The following is a 17,026-nucleotide window of genomic DNA, read 5'->3' as shown; positions in this document are numbered from 1 at the left end:
CCATCTCAGTAAGGCCACACTGCCACATCACCACAAGAAAAGCGAGAAAGAAAAAAAAGAAAAGAAAAGAGAGAGAAGAAATCAAATGGATGCTAACATTTACAATAACATATACAGATTAAGTCCCAAAATTAATTAATTTATATAAATGAAACTGAATTTGCAATCTAGGAAACAAGAGCTGAAACCTAAACAAATATATTGAAGCTGCTAAAAAATCAAATATGAATTAGAACTGAAAGGACATTACTTTTGAAAGGGAAAAACAATTTAAATGCCAGCAAGCCCGAAGATTATGTTTAGTTCATATTGGAAACATGAACCGCTATATTTATTCATATTGCTTGAAGTTTAGCTTATTCAATACAAAGCAAACCAGAAAGAAAAGCTAATCTCACACTAACTGCCCGTTGAAAAAAAAAAAAAAGGATAACAGATATAAAAATTTAAATGATGATATAATACAGTGGGAGAGTTACCTGTTGATTTTATACTACAAATGCTTCTTCCAAGGAGGGTGAGTGTCAAAGAAATCATAGCAAATATGTTCTAATATATCTTTGTCAGCAACAAATCCTAATGCCCGAAACACAATTATAATAGGAATCTCAGTCCGAATATATGGAAGGGTAGGAACCCTGCAGTTACATAACATACCCAAAAACAACAACAAAAAATTCATAAATTCCATAAGAATTCAAAGGGGATAAAAAAAAAAAAAAAAAACAAAACAAAAAAACAAAACAAAAGAGTGCTCCAAAAAATACCCCTAAACACCATATTTAATGCCCATTACCCCTTTGGCACAATTCTGTGAAAGCATCCACACAAACATGCTACTGCGTGGCCTGTTCTGGGAGTCCACCATTGATCGGACTTCCGCCACATAGGCATACTTGTTTGGCTGCCTCTTCTTAAACACAGACTTGATTGGTGCTCACCTTCTACTAAGCAATTAGAACCTTTTCACTCCCATTGATAATAAAATACCCACCTTGATCATATGGACACTCTCCCAGCTCCGTCAAAACCTTCTCTGAATTCTGATATAATGTGCAGTAACTCGACCGGAGCATTATAGGAACCTAAAGCATATGGCAAAAAAGAAGAAGAAAGTCAATCCTGAAGGACAACAAAGAGGCATAAGAGCCTATTCCCTGTTGTCAAACTTACATCAGTTCGGAATCCAATTCGCATACCTTCCCAATGAAGACTTTAGTAAAATCTTGAGTTTCAGTTACTTCTTCACCATCATGCCCTTTTTTTTTTTTTATCAATCTTTTAGTGACATCCACATACAACAGAGCTGAGTATGTTAGATTCCTCAATCTCGCTGCCTTCGGAAACAAAGTCACGTTTCTCCATCTGACATCATTGGCTTACTAAAATATATCTGACCAAAGCTAATCTTATAGATGGTCTGCAAGACACCCATAATCATTACTACCAAGAAGCAAAGTTAACCCATAAAGGAAATTCTATTTCTACTTTCAATCAACCAATCAACAAAACTATTTACTCTATGGATAGTATAACAATAATAATTTATTTCTCTTGTAACATTTAAAATCACATTTATTTTTACAGAACAGAATACAAACATGGTTTGTATATCTATTTATATAAAATGCTGACCCTAAATAGTTGGAAAAAGGCGCTTTGTAAGGCATATTTATTATATAAAATATGTAGAACTTCCATTAATTTATAATGTGGAAGATGAGACTTAAAGTCAGAAAGATAATTATATTAAATATACTACTACTATACTTTTACCATATTTTTGCCATTACAATTGTATTTGTGGTGACCACGTATACCATAGAAAAGATAGGTTGAATAATTCGGGCATGTCATCTTGTTTTCAAAATTGTCTTATGTGATTCCTCTTAAAATGTGTTTGTGCTACAAAAATCACTTGGGCAGTGCCTTAGCTGCACCGGCCAAGTTTATGACATAATGTAATTTATTTGGAAATTACAGCCAAGGACAAGTTCAAACACGTGTCTAAAAGTGTCTACAAATGTCACAAACATGGAAGCTCCATAGAATTGTCCATGCTTCTTAGGCAAAAAACTAAGAAATGACAATCCAACATCAAGAAGGAACTCAGACCAACACAAAATTTGTTTTCATTTTTGCTTCCCATCAAACAATTACCGAATTGTATCTCCCACATACAATTGCATTAACTAACCAATAAATACAATAGGTTCTGGTAAAACTTAAATTACAATTACAATTACAATTAAACAATGATGAATCTTTACATCCTTTGTCTCATAGGTTCATTTAAAGCAACCCAGGATTGCCGGTGTTACAGAACTATATAGTCATAAAACAGCTAACCAATTATCATAAGCGAAACCATAATTTCAGTTCAGCCGAACTAACATAAAAAAATATTAGGCTTTTCCAAGAACCACCCAGGAACACAGGAAAAACAAATTACAAAACCAACCACCTAAAGCTACTTCGCACTAAAATCACATAAAGATCTTCAATTTCCACCTTCAGTCAAACTTTTAACATAAGTTATCTTGACCAACCAACTAAAGCAACTAATCAATGACTATTTTATATCAGAAGTCCATCATTCAGTTAAACATAACAATTTTTTACCCAACTACTTCAGGCAGATATTCTATTTCACTATATCTAAGGTAGTCTTGTTTGCACTTGCCCAAACCATATTGATCGATTTAATGCACCCTGCACCTTCTATCACATTCATGGGTGTTCAATAAAGAAAATTATGTATTAATCTTTTATTGTTTTCCATTTACCTTTAAATTGATCCATATATAACACAATCTCCTTTCTATAATGTCCTTTCTTCTTCTGGTCTATAATTTATTAGAAAATTGTTTGGCATAAGATATATTGACTCGATTAAATCTCACAATTATGGGGCTTCCACATCTTCTTTTTTCTTCCAGTAAATGAATAATAAAATAAAGAATCTCACTCTTATGGGTCTGTAAACATATAAATTTTGACAACTTTGAATATGTAACAGAGTTAGAAAACGTCCCCAAAAAAAAAAAAAAAAAAAAAGATACAACCTATCACCCTCAACTGCTTTGCTTCAACGGGGCTGCATAACAAATTTATTATGCTGATTTCAGTGTTGCCTTGGGGTGTCTTAACAATACCAGAGTCATCTTGGTTTATCATTACCAGTTAATGGAGAGGAATGTCCTTTTAAGACTTAATTAACTCAAATGATCAATTAATGAAAAAGCTAAATTTGAAAACTATTTAATAATAAGCTATGCTACATAAACGGAAAATACACATTGAATAAACTATGCCAATCCAATTCATTAGTCAAGTGGTGTCACCAGTGAAGACTACTTCAACATTTTAAATGGTGGTTTAGGCTTTCTGAGCTTGGAAACACAAAACAGAGCTGCAATTTTAAACATATGTGGAAACTTGTGTCAAATACTCAAAACAACCTATGACTCAAACAAAATACTTAATCAGAATGAGATGCTTTGGGGATTTTAGCATGCCTCAACAAAGCAGTTGGGTATGGAAAAAGCTACTTCAGCTGAGTTCCTTAGCAATGCCCTTCTTAATTAAAAACAAGGATAAAATGGTTCAGAAACTCTCTTTCGGACTAACAATTGGCAGCAAGAAGGCCCTCTGATCCTCAAATACAGCCACTCGCCAGCCCATCTCTCCTTGATTCCTCGCAACCATTTTACTCAGATGATTCTTAGTGTTTCCCTCCACAAATTCTTTCCCGGTTCCCAGCTTGTAAGTTGCCTGTTAAAAGACCCTTAGATATTCAAGTACTGCTTGAAGCTAGGTTACTTAATTAGCTTATAGCTTGATTGGCGCAGGGAAAGAAAGTAATGCATATAATCCTTTAGACCAATATGAAACTATGGGCGGTATTGCAAAAGGATGCACTAGCAGCGCGACCAATACCTAGTTCTTAATATAATTTTTCAGAGCGTGCACGAATGGACACTTAAGAACTGAAACAGGATGGTGTAGCAAGGGCCCTTTGGATTGAGAATCAATGCTTGATCTCATAGCCCCAAGAGTAGGTTTATTAACTCCATGGCTGCTCCCATTTCTATTGCTCTTCTTCTCTCCCTCCTTTTTGATAATGTTGTGCCTTCTCAACCCATTGATTTCCTCCACAACAGATTCAACCCAACATACAGATATGGATTCAACCAAACAAACCTTATTCTAGATGGATTTGCTACCATCATCCCACAAAGTGGAGCTCTTGAGCTTACTAACAAATCTTCTACTAATGTCAGAGGCCATGCATTATATCCCCAACCAATTCAATTGTTCACCAAAAATACTTTTTCTGTCAACTCTTCTAATTCCTTTAGTACATACTTGCTTTTGAAAAAGTCCCCAAAGATGATAACCAAGGTGGCTATGGCCTCGCCTTCACTTTATCTCCTTCACCACAATTTCCCGGAGCTGAAGGGGATCACTACCTCGGAATTTTCAACACAACAAACGATGGGAACCCATCAAACCATACCTTTGATGTTGGATTCAACACTATTAATGGGAACAAAGAAGCATCAGATACCCCAGGTAACCATCAACTGCTTTGCTTCAAGGGGGCTGCATAACAAATTTATTATGCTGATTTCGGTGTTGCCTTGGGGTGTCTTAACAATACCAGAGTCATCTTGGTTTATCATTACCAGTCAATGAAGAGGAATGTCCTCTTAAGACTTAATTAACTCAAATGATCAATTCATGAAAAAGCTAAATTTGAAAACTATTTAATAATGAGCTATGCTACGTAAACGGAAAATACACACCAAATAAACTATGTCAATCCAATCCATTGGTCAAGTGGTGTCACCAGTGAAGTCTACTTCAACATTTTAAATGGTGGTTTAGGTTTTCGTAGCTTGGAAACACAAAATAGAGCAGCAATTTTAAAACATATGTGGAAACTTGTGTCAAATACTCAGAACAACCTATGACACAAACAAAATACTTAATCAGAAGGAGATGTTTTGGGGATTTTAGCATACCTCAACTAAGCAGTTGGATATGGAAAAAGCTACTTCAGCTGAGATCCTTAGCAATGCCCTTCTTAATCAAAAGCAAGGATAAAAATGGTTCAGAAACTCTCTTCCAGACTTACAATTGGCTGTAAGAAGGCCCTCTGATCCTCAAATACAGCCACTCGCCAGCCAATCTTTCCTTGATTCCTCACAACCATTTTCTTAGTGTTTCCCTCCACAAATTCTTTCCCGGTTCCCAGCTTTTAAGTTGCATGTTAAAAGACCCTTGGCTATTCAAGTACTGCCTTGAAGCTAGGTTACTAAATTAGCAGTGAGATCCTTCGGCAGCTTATAGCTTGATTGGCACAGGGAAAGAAAGTAATGCATATAATCCTTTAGACCAATATGAAACTATGGGCGGTATTGCAAAAGGATGCACTAGCAGCGCGACCAATACCAAGTTCTTAATATATTTTTTTAGAGCGTGCACAAATGACCACTTAAGAACTGAAACAGGATGGTGTAGCAAGGTCCCCTTTGGATTGAGAATCAATGATTGATCTCATAGCCCCAAGAGTAGGTTTATTAACTCCATGGCTACTCCCATTTCCGTAGCTCTTCTTCTCTCCCTCCTTTTTGATGATGTTGTGCCTTCTCAATCCATTGATTTCCTCTACAACGGATGCAACCCAACAGACAGATATGGATTCAACCAAACAAACCTTTTCTAGTAGGATTTGCTACCATCATCCCACATAGTGGAGCTCTTGAGCTTACTAACAAAGCTTCTACTAAAGTCAGAGGCCATGCATTCTATCCCCAACCAATACAATTGTTCACCAAACATTCTTCTTCTGTCAACTCTTCTAATTCCTTTAGTACAAACTTGTTTTTGAAAAAGTCCCCAAAGATGTTAACAGAGGCAGCTATGGCCTCGTCTTCATTTTATCTCCTTCACCGCAATTTCCTGGAGCTGAAGGGGATCACTACCTCGGAATTTTTAACTCAACAAATGATGGGAACCCCTCAAACCATATCTTTGCTGTTGAATTCGACACTATTGATGGGCACACAGAGGCACCAGATACCCCAGGCAACCATATTGGAATCAACATCAATAGCATGGCCTCAGTTGCATCCGAGCCGGTTTCTTATCATTTTAGTCATATTGCTGTAAAGGAAGGAGTGAGGTTGGAGAGTGAAAAACCAATCCAAGCTTGGATAGAGTACGATGGTGGAAAAGGGGTTTTGAATGTAACCATTTGGCCTGAATCAAGACCAAAACAGGCCAACGTCAGATAACGTAAGATAAAGGTCTTGGAGTACCGGAGTTTGAGAATACTAGATTAAGCTTAAGCAAACCAGAAGCTAGAATAAATTTAACCCACTCGAGTTTGAGCAGTATACTCACCTTGGAAGTTATTGGATTTGTAATCCAAACAAATTTTGCTAGTTTTTTCTCTCACAGACATATTGTCGAGTACCTATCCCATATTCCCACCCTCAATTCCCTTCTCCATCCACTTGGTTCCTCCGTATCATCTGAAACAACCCATTTTCCATTCCGAGGTGGAATTTCATTCAGCTTGTTTCCTCTCCGGATTGACATTCCTTTGTAAATTGGGCTTTTTACCACTGGAAAGCTAAAAATTTGCCAAATTCCATGAAAAAGCTAGAATTATTTCGCTGAATCTGAAGAACTTGGATTGAATGGGATCTTCCCCACATTCTCAATGGAGTATCAGTTATTAGAGCTTGAGGCTCCATTACCAGGTTTGAATCTGGTATATGTTGCAGAGTTCCGTTATTTATAACGGTTATTTTATGTTTGGTTCAGCTCTCTCCATCGGGCCAACCATACAAGATTTGCTTACACTAACCTTTTATAGTATTTTGCTAGAGACACGAAAGACATTGTTCATTGGAGTAAAGACAACGAGTCATACGGTGTGATTCTTTGATATTAAGAATATTAAAGATATCACTTCAGCTTCTATGCACGTAAATGAGTTGTAGATGTTCAACTTTTGGACTCTAATCAGGATCCCATTCTATTCAGCCCAACGTAACAACACTCTATATCGATTCCAGGTGTCAAGCTTAGTGGGACCCATCTTAGTGGGTGTTTGGGTCGCTTTTCTACCACAAAAAAACACTTCCATTCTAAAACAATACCGTCGAATATGTTTAGTGAAAAATTAAAACAGAGCCTACGTAAAATAAAAATAAAAAAGGAAAAGCGTGTTTAAGTCAACTAGGAATTGTGACTTTTAAAATTGTGTTGAGTGTGGTTCATCTGTTTAGATAACTAATTTTTTTTTTAGATAATGTAATCTATTTGTATTTTTTATAAATATAACTTTGTCCCTATTACAAACAAATAGCAATCTAATATCCTAATTTTTGGGGACTCTCAACAGTAAATGAATATCCTAATCTAAATGAATATCCTAGTTTTATCACAGGATCCCAAATTAAATACAAATTAATAATCATTAAATTATGTTTAACTTATTTATATTTTAGTACTAAATAAAACACTATATCATAAACAAAATATGTGATTTAAAAAAAAAAAAAAAAAATCAAATACTAGCTGATCATCATAAAGTATTGAACTGAGTGGAATTTTACAATTTTTAATATTAAAAAATTAACACATGTTTTTTAGTATAAAATTAGTAATAAAAGTACTTTATTTAACATTATTACCAAATAAATTTAAAAATTGCAATCAACACTACTCTTCCATCCAAAAAGCATATGAGATTGCACTATGCTTTGAATGATCTTGGATTATCTCATATCGGCAGGTGAAAACCTTTATAATTGAAAAAACTTCTATAATTCTCTCTGTGCAAAAGCCAAAAAATATTACCCCAAATTAAGAGTTTCTTTGGTGGTTATAAATTCAGAGATGTTGTATGTACTCTCCCATATATATAGCACTTGTATAAAGGTTCTCAATTTGAAAGATCGATTATGCATTATTTTAATGGAGTGATACATTAAATTTTAGTCAGTTTTATGTCGTGGCACATAAATCGTCAATTATATCATTTCCAATATTGTATACATATGGTTCAAGAGTCAAGGTAAGAGGTATCATGTATCCAATCACACTATTTTATGTGATTGGAGAATGACATCACCGTGATGTTATTCAATATGATGACGTCACAATGTTATTCTAAATATAAATTTTGTTAGATGTGTTTGACCCTAGAATTTAGGGATGGCAATTTTTCCCGACCCGGCGAGTTTCCGCTCCGCCCCTAATGGGGTGAATTTGGTAGTCTTTAAATGGGTTTGAGGCTGGTTTGGTAAAATAATTAAAAACTCGAAACGGATTTGGGGTGGAGGCGAATGTAGTGATAAACATGCCCCGCCCCGATTATATATGTACCTTTAAAATTATATATATAATATATTTAATATTTTTAAGACCTTTATTGCTTTGTTGCAAGGGCCTGTTAAAATGATAATATTCACTATTTAATAATTTAAAAGTTCTTTCAACTTATTTATCAACCCAACTTGAGCACATTGGGCTATTTTTTTTTTTTTTTACTAAATAATAAAGTGGCATAACCCGCCTCATCCACGCAATTAAACAGAATACGCAATGCGGAGTCAGTACTTTGTCTACTGATGTGTAGGCGGGCATTGTATTCAAATTACAAACCCGTCCTAAAGTAGTGGCGGAGTTGGTATGACGGATTTTCTAACGAGGCGGAGTAAGGTTTAGTTAAACCCGCCCCGTTGCCATCCCTAGTCGAACTCTCTATCATTACTTTTTCAAAAAAGTCAACCTCTCTTGACTCATTTGTATAGACGATGTACGTGTTATATGAATTATGTACGATTGCATAAACTAATTAAAAATTATATACAATATCTAAGGGTACCATGTAACATACTTAACATCTTACTTAAGCGGTTATTTATGATTAATTTTATAAACTATAGCATGTTGTTGGATTTTTTTTATCAATAAATTAATATTACGATGTAAATATTAAAATGAAATAATTAAAAAGTAAAAAGTTTCCAAACAATTACTCCAAAAAATATATATATTAACATTTAAAATTTAGGGTTAAAATCATAAACCCCCCCTCCCCTCCTGTTGTTTCCCAAAACTATCAACTAACCGCCTCAACTAAAAAAACTATCATAATACCCCTTCATGTTTTTAAAAGTCTATCATATCACCCTCTACCCGTTAGTTAACTGTCTAAAATTAACATAATCTCATCAAGTGACCATCACGTGCACCATAGACTGCATTATGCTAATAAAAATAACCTTATTCTCTTGTAATGATGAAATTGCCCTTATTATACCATAAAAGAGATTGCACGTTCCTTTACAGATCAAAGCTTCAGTTATCTTCTTCTCTAATTTCAGTGGTGTCTTCCATTGTAACAATAGCAGAAGTTATCGTCCTCCATTAAAGCCGTAATCGATCAATTGAAGTCCCTAATTGATGATTTGAAAGCCTAAATCACAACCAATCTTAGCCCAACATTGATTATTTGAAGCCATAATGTCTTCTTCCACCACACAATCTATTATTAGGCAAGATCTTATATATAACAACATAATATGTGATTATGGCTATCCAGCTATTGTTTAGATAAGTTTAACAACAAAGGGAAGATATATTATTCTTGTTCCATAAAAAGATGCTCTTTACGGGCATGGTGTGATCCGATTTCGACAAAGCCAGCATATACTAAAGATATTGACAGCAAGTTTAGTGAAGGTGAAATTGTTGAATTGAAGTACTGGTATGATACATTCAATTCCCGTTTGTGATGTTCTCTGTTGTTGAATATTTGATAGATTTAGGAATAAAATAGTGAGTTGGTTTTAATTTTGAACTATCAACGTATATTGTATGTATTTCCTTGAATTTGTATGAGCTTGTGTGTATGGAAAGTGTTTTCTGAAGCCCTATGAAGTGTGTATGCAATGTATTTTCTGAATTGTCAAAGTGCATGAGCAAAAGTGTATTTATTTAGAAGTCTTTAACTTTTGGCATTTTGAAGAGGGACCACTAATGGCAGTAAACACAATCAAAGTGAAAAAAATTGGAGCTGTAATGAGTATGAAAAGTGTTAAAATTGGACCATAATGAGTGTGCAACTTTTCCTCAAATGCACATTTGCAAAGTGTTGAAATTGGACCATAATGAATGTGCAAAAAAATATAGAATCATGTGAAAACAACAGACCATATAATATCATTTCTGTGAAAAGATACATGGCATATAATGTCAAAAATCTTGTCAAAACATACATAGCACATGCACATGTAATTTCCCAAAAAAATTATTATCATAATCAAACCAACACCTTCATTATAGCTATACATATATTGTCATTTCAGTAAACATTAAGAAAACATATGATAAGCTACACAAAATCTTAACTTTGTTCATAATCTTCAAAATTTTCACTATGTTCATAGAAGTTACACCAAAAATTTGCCATTACTTTCATTGTCATGCCATCATTCTTGTGTGTTAAGTGTGGATGGAAAGTCTATAAGAACCACTTCATATTGGGTGTATGTTGATGCCCTATTCAATAAAGTACAACACATCTAGTTAGCAAAATGTGTTTTAATTCAATTTAATTTAATTTAACCAAAAGAAAATAATAAGAGGTTCAATTTTTATACTTCTGAATGACCAACAATAGCTCTTTCACCAAGACCATAATGTTGGGTAGATGTTGATGGCTATTAAATAAAACAATAAATGTCAACATATATGTGTATAATGTATAATAAATATGAAATAATAAATTCTAATTTATACCTCTAAATGAAGGACAACACGTCTCTTACCACCTCCATCATTTTTGCCACCACTACCACCACCTCTAGTAGCTCTTTCAACTCCCCTACCACCTCTAACAGCTTTGTCACCACTGCCACAACCTTTGTGAACACAACAACCATAGTAGCAGCTTTGTCACCACTGCCACCACCTCTTACAACACTAGCAGCCCTATTAGCATCTCTGTCAACTCTTCCACCACTTCTGTTAGTTGTTACACCAACTCTCCCACCCCTACTAGTGTTAGCTCTCCTACCACCTCTATTAACTGTCACACCAACTCTCCCACTCCTACTAGTGTTAGCTCTCCTACCACCTATGTTAACTGCTATACCAACTCTCCCACCCCTACCACTGTTAGCTCTCTTATCACCACGTAAGCAGGTCCCCCACCCCTACCATCAACAGTTTCATCCATACCACAACCTACACCACATGTACCTCTTATTATTGATCATCTTCTACCCTTACCTTTTGGTTGTTTTGTAACAGGCTCAAGGGCTATACAAGTCCTGATATTATGACCCAAGACAGTACATTTAGTGCATATCAATTTTGACCTCTTCACCACTGGACCTTTTGAAGGACCCTCATCTAAACCCCTTTTCTTGTTCTTTTTAGGTCTTTATGGTCTAGCCCTATGAGGTGTTGGCAGTATTAGAGAAGTACTAACTTCTCTTTTCATATTCCTTAATGACATTAGTGTTATCACATATGCATAAGATTTAAAGTATGTCTCCCTATAGTAATAAGGGTCAACAAACAGTTCTGGATCATACCTCCTATCCAATATTACTGCAACCGCATGTTTGCAAGGTATGCCAGTTTTGTCCCAATACTTACAAGTACATGTTCTCTGTGCAAGGTTCACATAATCACTAATTCCAACATCATTCCATGTCATGTTATCCACCTGATACTTGTCATGTCCTGCATAACCCACATGCATGCTTCTTACATCTTCAGAGATCTTATCTAATTTATTTTTATTTTTTGGGCATAACAATCTTTTAACCTTATTTATCGTCTCTCTATTACTTTGATACTTTAGCATCAGTTGTTTTTTGATCTCTCAAATATTTAAATTAAAGGCTTTTCCCTTTCCTTCCCAATGTAGCTGGTGAATGACTCACACATGTTATTTACACATAGGTTATTCTTACTTATTCTAGTGTATGTGTACCTTGCCCAAACATTTACAAGAATACATTAACCAGTCATGTACAACCTTGTCAATTGTCCTCATCTCTTGCATATGTAGCACAAAATTAGATTCAGTGTATGATGTGGCTGCATTCCAGAATATGTTCCTTAATATACTACCTTTGATTTTTTGCTTGAAATTATCATACATGTGCTTAATATAGAACCTAATTTCCGCTCCAGGATATCTATGCTCAAATACCTCAACTAGACCCTGTAATTTGACAAAATAAATATTGTAAATATGTAAAATATTAAAGTAAGATAATAAATGACCATATACATGGAAATATAAACATGTATACCTTCTATCGATCTGAGATAAATATGTACTTCTGATAATTGCCAACTAACCCTACCAATTCACCAAAGAACCATTCCCAAGAGTCCTTACATTTTACCTCAACAACAGCAATTGCAATTGGATAAAAGCTATTGTTAGCATCCCTACCAACAACACACACTAAATGTCCCCCATAGGATCCTTTTAAGAAACATACATCTAGACCAATAAATGGTCTACGTCCCATTAAAAATCCTTTCCACATAGCCTCTAGGAAAAAGAACAATCTATAGAATGAAGTACCCTCATCAATATAGGGCATTGTTCTTACATTAACAACACTCCCAAAATTTATTTCCTTGATTAAGGCACAATAATATCTAGATCTTGCAAATTGTTTTATATAATCACTTTCAATCATTTCTAAAGCTAGCTTCTTTGCCCAAGCAACCTTTTATTTGGTCATTTCAACATTAAATTAATTTTCAACAAAGCCATCCAATGTGCAATTTGGTTTTTTTCCAGTATAATGCTTTGCAATATAACTATATGTCAACTGCCTATTGTGCCTTACACCAGTACAGTTGTGATAATCAATGAACTTTTTTATTTGGAAGGATTATTTATCTTCACCATTTTTAGAGGCATGAATCATCCACCCACATTTTGCCTTGCATAGATTCTATCTCCATTATTCTTCTGAAATGTTATATCCAACTTGCCTTTTATAGCTATGTCCTGACTGCTTTTCTAAATTCTGCTGCCCAACCAAATTCATGCTTATTTCAAGTTTCTTGTTTCCCAAGTCTGTATGAACATTGAAATTTAGATAAGATGGCCCACTTGTGGCATCATCCTCATCCTCTCCACCACTTGAAAAAGCCAAACTCATCAACTCCTCACTTGGTACATATTCAGAAGCTTTATCACTATCATCGTCTTTATCAGATTCAATATGAGGTTGTGTATCCTCAGTTACGTCATCTACTTGATGGTCAACATCATTTCTGCCCTCATTCACCTTAGTTGCATATTCATTATTTCTTACTTCATCAACCTCCTATACGCTTCTTCATAATTTCTTATTCCATTTGTTGCATCCATCATATCTACCATAAAGTTGTCATCACAGAAGTCCAACAAACATTGTCATTGTAATCTACATCATTCCCATATTTAATTTTAGGCATATAAAAATCACTGTAATTTAAAGTTGGTATTGCAAACGCATCATCATTCTCATTCTCATATTTAGTTGGTATTACAGGCATATAATCATTGTCATTCTCATTCTTATCTTCAGTTGGTATTACAGGCACATCATCATTCTCATTCTCATTCTCATTCTCATCTTCATATGGTATTATAAGCACATTAACATCATTCTGATTCTCATCTTCACTTGTTATTGCAGGCACATCAACATTATTCTCATTCTTATCTTCAGGTGGTATTGCATTTCCTACTTCAGGAATTGACACCACATATAATTTAATTAGGCAGAACATATGGTACATTTGGAACATATCAATCATATCCCTGTCAGTCTTCAATTCCTTAACAATCCTATCAATGTAAGACCTGTAGAATAGTTTACTTGTTCTATGAGGATAACCAAACAATCTTATCTTGTACTTAATTTCTATCATTGACATAAGATCACTATCTATACCTTATAGATCTCAACAGACCCACCAAAAAAATGGACTTAAATATATACTACCAAACAGACTACTATAATGCATTTCCAGTGTGTAAAACTTTTCAAAAGCGGGATTAAAACCTAAAACAAATAATTTTTAAATAAAACAAATATCATAAACCATCAAAACAAAATCAAAAGCAAACATGACACAAGTAAAAGAAATAGTCCTGACACAGTTCCACAAAAAAAATAGTATTTATAACTAATTTCAATAATAAATTACAAAAAATAAATTATGCAAAACATATATTATGAACAAAAAACTTAATTATAGATCACTGGACCAATACCCTATAAACAAACCCTAATTTTCACTGGGACCATAGCCCTATAAACAAACCCTAATTTTGATTACAATAACATTAAACCTTAATATCGTACTCCCAAACAGTTGACATAACCCATCTTGAATCATACCCACCCAACAAAAAGGACCCACATAAAAAATGAACGAATATAAAACTCTAAGTACTACAAAACAACGACAATGAGTCAAAGTTTGTCCACACCTGGTACCATTTTATCTAACAAATGTGACACAAACCACCTGGAATCCACCACGATCTTCTCCCAATGAGCGATTGCACACACACAATACTTGCTTTCAACGGTCGCACTCAACATGCACTCGCTTCCATACACTGCCCACATAAACACAAATACAACACAACACTTAGGGCACAAATCGTTTTATTAGAAAGAGTGTTTTATTTGAGAGGGAGTGTGTATCACCTCACACGACGTCGTTTCACACAAATGTCAAACTTGCCATTTAAAATCAACAATTTTACCTAATAAATAATTAATATATTAACAATGACATTACTATCATTTCGCAACAACTTAACGGTTCCGTCACAAAATGGGGTCAACGTGATAGTTTCTCTTACTTCAGGGAGTTGTTTGATAATTGAGGGGGTTATATGAAGAATTTGGAAATAACATAGGGGTTTTATGATTTTAACCCAAATTTTATATACAAATAGTGAAAAATTATTGTATGGATATCTAATTTTGTCACATCACATAGATTTTGTGATTTTTTTACATACACAGTGAAAATAGAATATTTGTTCCATTTACTAATTCTTAATTTTCAAATTCAAAATTTGTACACAACATTTACATCATTTATGGTTTTTAAGACACATACGTCGGGGGATTTTCAAAATTCAAGAGATTAGGAGAAAAGGCATTTGATGTGGACTTGGTTTGTTACACATTGAGAATCAATAAATAATTATAAAATAAAAAAAAATCAAGAATAATGCTTTCTTTTTTCTTTCTTTTTTTAGGTAAAAATAATGCTTCTTTTTTCGTAAGCTACTGAGTGACAACTCGGTCAAAATTCCCCTTATTATTAGGAAAAAGGAGAGCACCCTCAAACAGAGTTAAGTATCTTTATGTTGATCATTTGAATGCAATAGTAAATCTCGTCAGCGAATTTTATCGTGTTCAATTAACCTCATGCTACTTTTAAAAATAAAATATGCTTGATTTTTAACTTCCAATGACACTAACCAAGAGTTATAGTAAATTTTTTTATTTCACAACATTTACACAAAGAACCATTGTAGCGCTTTACAATTCCTATCTTTCGAAATCCAAGATCAAACCTGATAGTAGGTAGAGCTTACAATATTTTAAATGGCATTTTTTTGGAACTTCTTGTGCAATGATTTTTTATTATTATTTTTTTTCACAGCAAAATAATGTCAAGCCACGTGGAATTCGAAAGATGTATATTATAACTACATACAAGCTGAAATTAGGGGTCAAAATTGGGTTGGGCTTTCGAGCCTACAAGGAAAGCTTTCTGGTTGGATCACACTGGTCCGTGGGCCATCAGATCATGGGTTCTTGTAAACAGCTATCACTACATTATTTTTCCACCAAAAAAAAATTTTCATATTAGTTTTATAAAAAATTTCATGTAATATAATAAATTTTTCACTTATTTATGAATGGATTCTCAATTTTCAAAAATGGCAACACTTCAAAAATGAAACGGTGTCAGTGTCGTTAACTTAGATAAGATCATAAGAGAATCAAATATTATATGTACTTTAAACTATAAAAGCGTTTTTAGTAGAGCGGTTATAAAATTACTGTAAGTAAAAAGCATGTTATGCGTTTGGTAATGTATTTTATAAAGCGATTTTTATATTTAAAGCACTTGTAAATTTGTTTGGTAACAATGTTGCTTAAAGCACTTTTACTACCGAATTTACTAATAGTATCCCTACCCTCTGTATATTTTGTTTTGGTTCTATTTAATATGAATTCTTGCTTACAAAAAAAAACATTAGCACTCGTATTTATGAAATTCAAATTGTATAGGATTCAAGATCGAAATTTAGTTTTACTAATTATTGCTTGTTTTTTTCATGAATATACTGATTGTAGCTTTATGATAGTTTTAATCAAAAGTAATAATTACCCGATTCAAGAAGTTGATCTAAAAAACATGTTGATATATATGGACAAGAAATAATATAAATATAGGTTTTGGATAAATGAAAAAAAATTGGATGATTATGGAACTAAACTCCACTAAACTTCTAATATAACTTGAATTTCTAATATATAGGTGAAACCTTAAAAGGAAGGACACTAAATTTCTAATATATAGGTTTCTTAAAGGGAAGGGTATAATAACAACAATACTAGCAAGTTCCCGTTTTTAGGCAACACAAATTGGTTTGCATAATATTTGTATATTTTTTTAACACTAGGGACAAAATTGTATTTATAAAAAGTAAAATGGGATTAAATTGTCCAAAACAATATAATATCATAAAAAATCTACGTCTACTTAAAAACACAATTTTAAAAGTTACAATTTGTAACTTTGTGAACGCGTTTTTTGGATGAAACCTCTATTATCTAACCGCACTTATTTTTGTCACCAAATACATCTCACTGCAGTTTTCTAAAATTTAACATGCTATTGGAATTTTTTCTTTTTATTAATAAAATAGCAATTT

General features: G+C 33.7%; 1 pseudogene; it reads right to left on the bottom strand.

The window, feature by feature from the left end:
- Positions 1-3,708, bottom strand: part of LOC132274402 (DNA-directed RNA polymerase II subunit RPB2-like) — a 50,807-nt pseudogene extending 47,099 nt beyond the window's left edge.
- Between the last annotated feature and the right edge of the window lie 13,318 nt (positions 3,709-17,026).

This window comes from Cornus florida, unplaced genomic scaffold (genome assembly GCF_030987335.1).
Source record: "Cornus florida cultivar Cherokee Brave unplaced genomic scaffold, ASM3098733v1 CherokeeBrave_3.0.0_Hap2_Chr01, whole genome shotgun sequence".
NCBI lineage: Eukaryota > Viridiplantae > Streptophyta > Magnoliopsida > Cornales > Cornaceae > Cornus > Cornus florida.
This window is presented reverse-complemented; position numbering and strand designations above follow the sequence as displayed.